The following is a 10797-nucleotide window of genomic DNA, read 5'->3' as shown; positions in this document are numbered from 1 at the left end:
GCTGCACCTAAATGTCAAAAGCTTTTCATCCTCTTGGTGCAAATCAAGCGTTTATACCACTTGTATGTGGTAAGGCAACTTTATTAGTATAGCATCTTTAAACAAGTTAATCCAACGTCCTTTACACAAGACATAAAAGGCATTGTGTCTAAAGGGGCACTGCACTGATGTCAGCTAGATTGTGTCAGATTTGTTCGTGTTCATATTCAGACAGAGCTCTACACCGTTTTTAGGGCAGTTACATGTGTTACATAGAAGCATTTTAAAGCCGTCACTAATTAACACAGCAGGTGTGGCTTATTAAAAGTAATGAGCTGTGTAAGATATCATAAATTTTCATCTGAACTAAACCTATGTACTGTTATTTCATATCACGTTTAATCTCGATCCATCGCCATCCAGCATATGTTAGTTTATTGTACTTTTCTCTTATGGCCAGGAGCATAAATGATAAAGCCAACCAATGTTTTAGACAATCTGCACATGCTGTCCAAAGTTTCCCCACATAAAGGGGGACAACATTTGTTTGGCAGTTTGTTAGAACAGGTGATGATTCTCTTGTGAAACCTGATTGCAACATTGTGTTACTGCAGGAGTTAAAGGCATACCACTGTGGCGTTATCATTTGATCATGTCAGTTATTGCTGTCAAACCCAAGGCCTATGTGTGATTACAAACCGTGAGAAAATTTAGTGCTGATGCGGATTCTGTTTACACTGTATGTACCGGTAATAACTTTTCTGATTTGCTGTTGTTTATTTCACTGGTTGGCCATATTTGAATGATACCCTGTGCATGTTGAACAAATGTCACTGGAAGAAATTCCAGGAAGGCTAGTACGCTATAAAAACTACCAGCCAAGTTTTGCACAATCAAACACATCACATTCCCTATCACCCCTCATGGTGTTGAACCTCCATGAGGGATGATGGGGGTGAAACCAGCAGCAGGATCCTGGCCTATCTACAGTCTTAGCACATAGCTGGTTATACTTTATTTTTTCTTATTGTCAGCAAATGCCAGGAAAAGACCCACGTCTTTAGAATCTGACTTCCTTAATCTGTCTGTGGTGTCTCAAGCCTGTTGGTTCCTACTGAAGATGTAAACCCTTAAAAATACATCACAAATACCTAGTTTAATTTCTAACTTTACTCACTGAGCTGACACTTTTATCCAAAGCAAATTATAATTGCTATATACGTCAGAGGTCACACACCTCTGGAGCAACTAGGGATCAAGTGTCTTGCTCAGGGACACATGTCACCTTGAACCTGGGGCCCTTACACCAAAGGTATGTGTCTTACAACAAGTCCTACAGCCATGTTAGAGGCTCTGTGAAGCAGTAAGCACAGCAGTGGTTTGAGCTAAATGCTAACATCACAATGCTAACATGCTCACAATGACAATGCCAACATGTTGCTGTTAAGCAAGTGAAATGTTTACAATGTTCACCATCTTAGTTTAGTGTGTTAGCAAGCTAACATTGGCTAATTAGCATTAAACATAGTACAGCGGATGCTGATGAGGATGTCATTCATTTTGCAGTTATTTAGTCAAAAACCAAAGTAGCCTATTGGTGAGTTTTTCTGTCTTCAGATTTTTATTTTCAGGTTGCAACAAGTTTAGAACATCCGGGTACTATTTAATACAGCAATGTTAGTATTTTTGTATTTTTATACAAAGGCTAATAAAAGAACTCATTAAAGACTCATTGCTAGACTTTATTCAAACCCACAGAACAGTGAAACTGAGTTTTGTAACTGCCTTCTGCTACAATGCTACAAAAAATGGTAAACAGAAATAAACTATCATCAATGGAGCAGTGCTGAGGATAAATTAGAGTTTAAGAGTCTGATAGCTTGGGGGAAAAGCTGCTCTGCAGTCTGGTGGTGTGGCAGCAGAAACTTCTATATCTCTTCCCAGAAGGCAGCAGGGTGAACAGGCTGTGGCTGGGTGGGTACTGTCCTTTATTATCCTTTGGGCTCTGCGTAGGCACCTCACCTCACCGATATCACTGATGCTTGGAAGATGGGTACCAATGATCTTCTGAGCAGTTTTACTCACACGCCGCAGAGCCCTCCGGTCCTGGACTGTGCACATCCCATATTGGTGATGTTTCCAGTCAGGAGGCTTTTTATTGCTCCTCTGTAAAAGCTGACAAGAACTTGGCACGGGAATTTGGCCTTCTTAAACTTCCTCAAGAAATACAGGCGTTTCTGAGCTTTCTTCACCAGCGTGGGGACGTGAGATGATCATGTCAGGTTCTCTGCGATGCTGATTCTCAGGAACCTGAAACTATTCACCTGCTCCACCTCAGCACCACTGATGTAGACAGGAGCGGGTGTCTTTATCTCCCTTCTTCCTAAAATCAATGATCAGCTCCTTACTTCTGCTGACGTTGAGCAATAGGTTGTTCTCTGAGCACCACTCGTTTGAAATCTGGCCGATGATGGTGGTGTCATCTGCAAACTTCACAACAGAGTTCCCTTCATGTCGAGGGATGCAGTCGTGGGTGTAGACCGTGAACAGGAGGGGGCAGAGTGTTGAGTCCGCTGATCAGTTTCATGGGGAGATTGTGCTGAATGCTGAGCTGAAATCTGCAAACAGCATTCTGATGTAGATGTTGTTTTTCTCAAGGTGTGTGAGGGCTGAGTGGAGATGGCATCCTCTGTGGATCTGTTGGTTCTGAAAGCAAACTGGTAAGGGTCCAGGCTGACTGGGGTGTTGTTTTGTAGGTGCTGAAGAACCAGTTACTCAAAGCACTTCATCAGATTAGGGGGTGAGTGCCACAGGGATGTAGTCGTTCAGACTAGACACTGCAGACCTTTTAGGTACAGGAACGATCGTGGCTCTTGAAGCAGGTGGGAACCCTCTCCTGAGATAGCGAGATGTTGAAAAACAAAACAAATAAGACCCCACAGTTTCCAAAGCGTACCAAATATGTCAAGTTGAATTCAAGATTATATTGAATATTGCATCTTGAACACAACTAACCCATAAACCTGTCATGACAAATTCTGTAAGTACTCACTTGCTCCAGGCGTGTTCCTTCTTTTCAGTTTCAATTTGATGTCTTGCATCACATGATTTATAATGTTATGCAAATCAAAAGTGAGTTATTAATACATAAAACTGGCTGGTATTATGCTGATGTTACAAAATGTTAGATGTAGGAGAATTTGCTGAAATGGTAGTTTGTAAGAGGCTTGTTTATTGGAACATCTCTGGTACTGCAGAAGTCAATCAAAAAGTGTAAGAGAGACTGCAACACAATTTTACTCTTGAATAGTTTGAATTATGTAGATGGACAGAGGTGTTTAAGTGCTTGCAGAAGCAGATTAAAACCAGTTTGCATTTAATGGCTTCCCTTATTTTATTTAATTCTCACTGTACTACTGTGCTGGAAACCCTTTATTTACTTACTCTGTTTTGATTTACATGGAAGTCAAATGAATACAAGACTTAATGAATTGATAAGATGGTGATTTTCCAGTCGTGCAGCAGAAACTCTTTCACTGTATCAGTAACAGTAGGCAAAATAAAAACTAAAACAAAACCAACAAGATCACAACAGCAGGCCAAAACCTGTATAACCACTCAAATTTTGCAAATTGTAATTTGTGTATTTGTAATGTATGTGTAAAGGACACAGTAAACAAACAGAGAACAAGGAGAAAGAGGGAGTGCAAAAACTGTGTAAATGAGAATTAAAAACTGGATAGAAAGAAATTAAGGTATAATTTTCATGCTTTATTACCTAATTGGAGGGGAAGCCACATCTGAGGATGAGAGAGAAGACCGAGGATACGCTGCATTCCTCTCTCTCTCTCTCTCTCTCTCTCTCTCTCTCTCTCTCTCTCGCGGCAGTGTGTTTGTTAATAGGAAGAGGGCAGATGAGGACACAATTTCCACTCTCCGCTTGTTAACGCCCTCCAGATCTCTGCTGACAAGACTTCAAGTTAAGGAGAAACATGTATGATCTTTCCTGTCCCCTAACCCCTATAATATAATATAATCTGAAAGGACCTGATAAGGTTTTTGATCCATACCAACAACTGATATACTATCAGGGATTAAATGGATGATTCCTTACCTCTGTTTTACGTAAAAGTCACAGTTGTTAACTGATATGGTAGATGGTTATTGATTAAAAGAGGAAACAGGAGAGAAATGCATCAAGGTACCGAGGAATTGTTCTTGCCTAAAACTTCATGTCAGCTCATGCCACACGTGCTGCTGACTGTGTGGTGAGAATATCTGGGTCATCAGAGGAAGCTGCGGGGTGGTGATGTCGCAATGGATAAAACACATGCCTTTGGTGTGAGAGACCTGGGTTCAATCTCCCACTGTGACCCATCCACCATTGTGTGCCTGAGCGAGACACTTAACCCCTAGTTGCTCCAGAGGCGTGTGACCTCTGACATGTATAGCAATTGTAAGTCACTTTGGATAAAAGCGTGCGCTAAATGAATAAATGTAAGCTGCTGATCAGTCAGATGAGTTAATATGTGTCATAATTTTTTCAGAAAACAAGTTACAGTTGTTAATTTAAAGCATGATTGACAGAAGCTATGTTGAAAAGTAAAAGACATTTTTTCTTTTTAAAAACTGAATTTGATAATGAAGATAAGTCTTATTTAAGATACGGCACTTGAGAATATGTATGCTGGTTACTGTTCATGATGGCAGCATACTGGTGCAAGACAAGCAGGTTAGGTTAACTGATGTAAATGTGAGTGAGCGTGAATGGTTGTCAAGTCAAATGTCTTTCTATAGCATATAAAACAACATAAGCTGGCCAAAGTGCTTTATAAACATAAAAAAAAAAGAGTCACCAGAGCAGACAAGACAATTATGCACATACGCAGAGAGCAAGAATAAAACAACCATTAAAAACGGCCAATTAGTAGCAGCAATTTAGGTATGTTCAGAAGTTCTAATGTGAGCCAGGATTGGCTCCAGCCCCCCATGGCAATGCACAGGATAAGCAAGGACACATAACAGATGTGTAATGAGCTTAATAGTTCTGCTGATTGTGCGCATATCCATGAACAACCAGTTGTTGGCTGTAGTCTATTCAGTATGTGAAAACATTTAACACGAGACAGCATGTGCAGGTGTGATTCAGTTATGTTGGCATGAATTCTTTGAAGTTGTTTGGTGTGTCAGCCCTATTAAAACAGGACAATACCGAGGTGTGGTGTTCTTGAACACAGGACCCCCCTCTCTGACACAGTTAGTACCATGACAACATAACCACAGTGTAAACACAGGCCATCATGTGACTGATTACTCTAATAGCACATATTATAATATCCTTTACTCTCGCTAACAGTCAAAGCACACACCTCGAAACTTCTTACATAATGTGTCTTCTGCATTGGAGTGCTCTTCACATGTACCGTTACTATATGAAGTGCATGTCTTGTGTACAGTACAGTACTTAACCTTTGTCACACATTGTGTGTCACCACACCTGCATTGACAGGACAGGTGAGTGGGACTGCATTTGTTTCGCTGGAAGAATTAATGACTCAACATATAAAACGTCATATGGTTACTAGGGGTAGTGGCCTAACAATAAACATAAAGATGAGTCGTAATAAGCTGCTTGAATAATCGACCCAAAGAGACATTTTTTTAGGTGAGGACGGGCTGATGATCATGAAAACCGAGAGAGTTCATGGTCCTTAAACTCAAAGGGGCATTATGGAGTTTTCAGTGGCCACTAGCGGTGCGGTTTTAAGATTGCAACCAGGTACGTGCTCATGATTGCTTGAATTAATGAGCGAGAATAACCGAAACACAACCGCTTTCATACAGAAATCCCGCAATAAACGCAGAAACACTGACATGCCGGCTGTGGCTTTTCTCTAGCCATTTCATGCATGAATTATTAAGCCTCTGTCAGGATTTTTTTCCAATGTGTTTTTATTGCTCTTTAGGCATGCAAAATAAAATTAGAATTAATTTTTTTTAAATACACATTTTTCAAGGAGTTTTTTAAATGCGCATAATGTTTTAACTGAAGAAATATTTTTTCAACAAACCAATGAATAAAATTATATAGTATGTGGAAACTATAATTTTAATGCTGTTAAAGTAATGTGGTCACATATTTTAACATATTCTAATACAGTATAATGCAATGCAAAAACGCTGAACCTCACGTCTTACTCCTCAGCCTCTCTTTCTCAGCGTCCTCAGCTCCACTGTCACTGCTGCTAGCATTTGGGGATCCTCCTATTTCTGGCAGCCATGCATCATCAATGCCACTAGTATTATCCTCACTTGATTCTGATGCCTTTCTATTACTTGCTGCAACCATAGACTGTATATAAAAAGGCTGCAACACACTAAATGTTACTCACATAATGGAACTTGTCTGCACAAAATATTGTTTTTGTTTACAAAAATTGCAGGTTTTACATCAAACATAAATCCATTGATTTCCATACTGCATTTAACCGAAGTGATACATCAGCGTTAATTCGCCTGTCTGCTTTTCAGTTACTAACTTTACTATCTGTATCTTTCACAGGAGGCGCAGCAATGTAAGTAACTTTAGTGTAACGTTAGTGGATGAGTGTTCCTCTGTGCTGTTGTCAGTATTGTATTATTATGTGAACCAGAGTATCAGTAAAACGACAATAAATCTAAATTGAATGTTACGAAGCAAACAGCGGCAGGTCCAAGCTAATGAAACGTTAGCTGGCTGCCCTGCCTTGCATCACTATAGGCTAGTAAACAAATCATTCCACATTTGCTTTGTTCCCTTACATCATTTCTTGCAGGCTAAATCAACACTTAACACTTTTTACTCGACATTGTCTGAGTCTGTTTGGTCTGATGGGCTTCAGCACATAAAAGTTTATTGTTGTTTTGTATCCCTATGTGGAGATTATGTTAGAGTTTGTGTTGTGTTGGGAGCCGCTTGTTTTATGGTGTTAGTGGACCGCATTTCATTACCTGCGGTGATGTCACTGTAGTCGGAGAGAGCCCAGTGTCCTCCCATAAGAAGCAGAATAGTGGCTGATGCAAGCAACAGAGAAAACAGGTGTGTGCTTCATTTCTAAGTGAGGTTAGAGCCCATTGACAAAAAGGAAAAGATAATTTGATTTATTAATAATTGATTCTATTGAAAAACTACATGTAGCCCCTTTAAGGGGAAAAAGTCGCTACAGTCTTGATGCCAGTCTTAAACTGCTAAAGAGGTATTCACACTGGACAATCTGTTTTCTTCAAAATTAAGGACACATCTGTGCTGAAATCAGCTACACTGCTGATGCTAGCTGTTAGCTTAAGGACAAAGGAAGAACTGCAGCTACGATGGGGAAAAACTGATCACCATATGGCATTTTTACAATTATTTGTGGAGGACTTTTGAGAAACAACCTGCACTGGATTTGTAGGACAAAATCCTCACGTTTATTGCGATTGAGTGGACATTGGGCTTCAGACAATGGTCAGTGTCATTTGGCAACTGTTTCCTGGATGAGAACCACTGACTGATGATATCTGCTTCGTCTCCAGTATTAGCCCAGAGCAACAGTCAATCTGTGTTGGACCTCCTCATCCCACAGCATGCTGTGTGGTGTTTGGTTTCCTTTTCTTTGTTTTTACAGCAGAACATACCATCCTGCACCTTTTCACCCATCCACTCCCTACTGACTTTACAGATTCCTCTGACTCAGTGGTTTTGGTTAGTTCTGCTTATTTTGTTATTTGTAAGCATGTTAAATTAATAAAGTATGTTAAATATCTAAGAAGGTGGTGCAGTGGTTAGCACTGTCACCTCATAACAAGAACTGTGTGGAGTTTGCATGTTCTCCCTGTATCCGCGTGGGTTCTCTCCGGTTGCTCCGGCTTCCTCCCACCGTCCAAAGACTTGCAGGCTAGGTTAATTGGTGACTCTAAATTGTCCTTAGGGGTGAGTGTGAGTGGTTGTTTGTATATGTGTGGCCCTGCGATGGACTTGCAACATGTCCAGGGTGTACCCAGCCTTTCGCTGGACGTCAGCAGGGATGCCCCACGACCCTGTAAACAGGATAAGTGGTTGATGATGGATGGATGGTTAAATATTTAATGTTTGACAGAATAAAATCAAAACAAATGCCAATTTGTGAATCAATTAATTATTCATACAGCATCCCTAAATGGAAACTACAGTATGGTTGAGCTATGGTCAAAGTTAGACAGCTAGAATACGTTTAGGGCTTTTCCACTACCGCTACTTAACAACCTGAAAGATTAACAAAATTGTCATTGTGACTAAGCCAACATTAATCATTGGTCTGACAGGGGACACCATTCCCGTTATCTGGCATCAGAATTGTTAAAAGTATCTTAAATGTCTACCTTTTCTTCTATTTTAACTCTGACACTGGACATAACTATGCTGCAGAATCATCTAATGTTAACATAATTAGTGTTGGGTACCAATAGCTGGTTGGCAAAATACCAGGATTTATTATGCTCAGAGGCTAACAAATCTTTTACCAAACATTTTATGTCTTCAATGATTTTTCTGTAAGCAAATAACAGATTGGCACTGACAAAAGTAATCAAATGTAGCTTGCTAATGTTAACTTTGTAGCAGCTAAAACGGAACTTTTTGCTGCTGTCTGGTTAACAAGCAAGTGTCGGTAGTCATTTTTATGCGAAAGAAAGATCATTGTATGATTGTGTTTCTGGTTGATAACTGAACAGTGACTTGAAGCACAACACCAGACTTGTTTATTAATAGCCCACCTTAAACAAATGTTTTAGTTGCCTTAACCTAGCCACGCATTAGACTTACCAACCAACTCCCTACAACTTCCATAACAAATTACAAGTATATAAATTAGATTTCTAGGAGACAGTGTTGCTTATTTTATTCAACAAGTATTACAAGAGGATGCAATGTGCACAAAATCAATGTTTTTGAGGTCAAATTATCAAATGTCAATGTAACCAAATACAATACAATCTATGATCAATCAGGACATGCAACACATGTTAATTTGTAGACTTCTTGTAAAAACACTGAGGAGGAATTTGCAGAACGCCATCAAAAGGGCTCCACATTGTCAGCCTCAGGTGCATGTAGACCCTCTGGACAATTAAACCTCTGCTGCTGGACTTCAAAGACAAACATTACACAGCGGAGAAGGTCGAAAGAGAGTTACAGGTCACAATTGAACAAACATGTTTTGAGATGACCTGCTTGATAGTTGGAGGTCTGTGTGGATGTCAAGGGTGTCACTTTGTGTTGAAAAGTGGTGGGGACATAGGGGCTCAGATTAGGGGTTTGAAAAGGCACTTGCTCGTGAGACTTATTATCACAATAAGTGATATTAGGTTCACAAGAACAAGATGAAAAGATCCCTAAACAGCGCTTTAAAGGTATCCTCAATGCTGGGATACATAGGCTCGGCTGAGAGTTCTGGGGGAAATTTTGATCATTACATTACATTTAGCTTGACACATCCAAAGCGACTTACAATTGCTATGTATGTAGGTCGCAAGCTGGTCTCTCACACCAAAGGCATGTGCCTTATCCACTGCCCCATCACCACCCCATTAAAAACTTTATTTCCTGCATTCTGGTGAAAGGGTGTGCACCAATTTATGGTGGATTCTTTTTAAAATTTATGTTAAAGGGAGACACAAATTCAGGTAGCACATTGCATTTTAAAATATATAAATATAAAAGAATATAATGCAGTGCAGCTCTCAGGCATTCTGTGTTGCTTTCAGATCTGTTGTCTTCCCTCCTCTTTTGTCATGTTCACAGGGAGAGAACGGAAAACTTGGCCATTAAGAAACTGTGGCAAGAAGTTAATTTTTTAACAAATTATCCTTCATAAAAGTGATGGGGGAAAAAATCAGCCATTTCAAAAAGTGGTGGGGACGTGGCCCCACATCCACAGTGTAAATGACACCTATAGTGGATGTGTTTGAGTGTGTATTGGAGTTTAACCCTGCTCCATTCATTCAGGTCTTAGAGCAACAAAAATATTTCAGCCTGTCTCAAAGCCAATACTGTAAAATAATTTTTTGTCCTCTCTCTATTAATGCAGCTTTATGTAATGTTATAAGAACTGAGATGTGTAGATAAGATAGCTAGAGAGAACGGAGAACAAGAGCAGACCGCCAATCTATTTGAAGTTTCTGAGAATAAAGCGAATATATCTAACAAAACAAGCAATTAAAAACAAAACAAACAATTAAAAAATAAATAAAATCAGAATCAGAATCAGCTTTATTTGCCAGTTAAGTGTACACATACAAGGAATTTGACTTAGGATTGTTCATTGCTCACGATGTGTCATATCGAAATCATATCAAAGTAGCATGAAGACTGTAGCATTAAGGTTTGTCCCTCTAAAATGTCCGCCTTTAGTGCAAAAAGATAAGTTTACATTAAACTCAATCACCAGATAGAGCACTGACATTGGATTAATCTACAAAATGCTAGATAATATTCAATGGCATTTTTAACAGCCAATACAAGTGTTGAAAAAAACTGTTTTTCTACAAGGTATGTGCATAGGAAATAACATTAGGAAAAGATGGTGGCTATGGCACATACACTTTGGATAAGGTATGCTTAAGGTTAGGCAACTAAAACAACTGGGTATGGTTAGCATTAATAAAAGTGAAGTAGTTAACCTCCTACCTTCAGATTATTCCGAGTATTTGTTTGAGTACTGTTTGTTTAGTTAGTTTTTTTCTCCCATTCATGGGAGAAAAGATGTTGACTGATGATTAAAAAGATTACACAAATGTAAGGAAATGAATCATGGTAAGTAA

Source organism: Micropterus dolomieu, linkage group LG23, assembly GCF_021292245.1.
Source record: "Micropterus dolomieu isolate WLL.071019.BEF.003 ecotype Adirondacks linkage group LG23, ASM2129224v1, whole genome shotgun sequence".
NCBI classification, from domain to species: Eukaryota; Metazoa; Chordata; class Actinopteri; order Centrarchiformes; family Centrarchidae; genus Micropterus; species Micropterus dolomieu.
Note: the sequence above shows the minus strand (reverse complement) of the source record.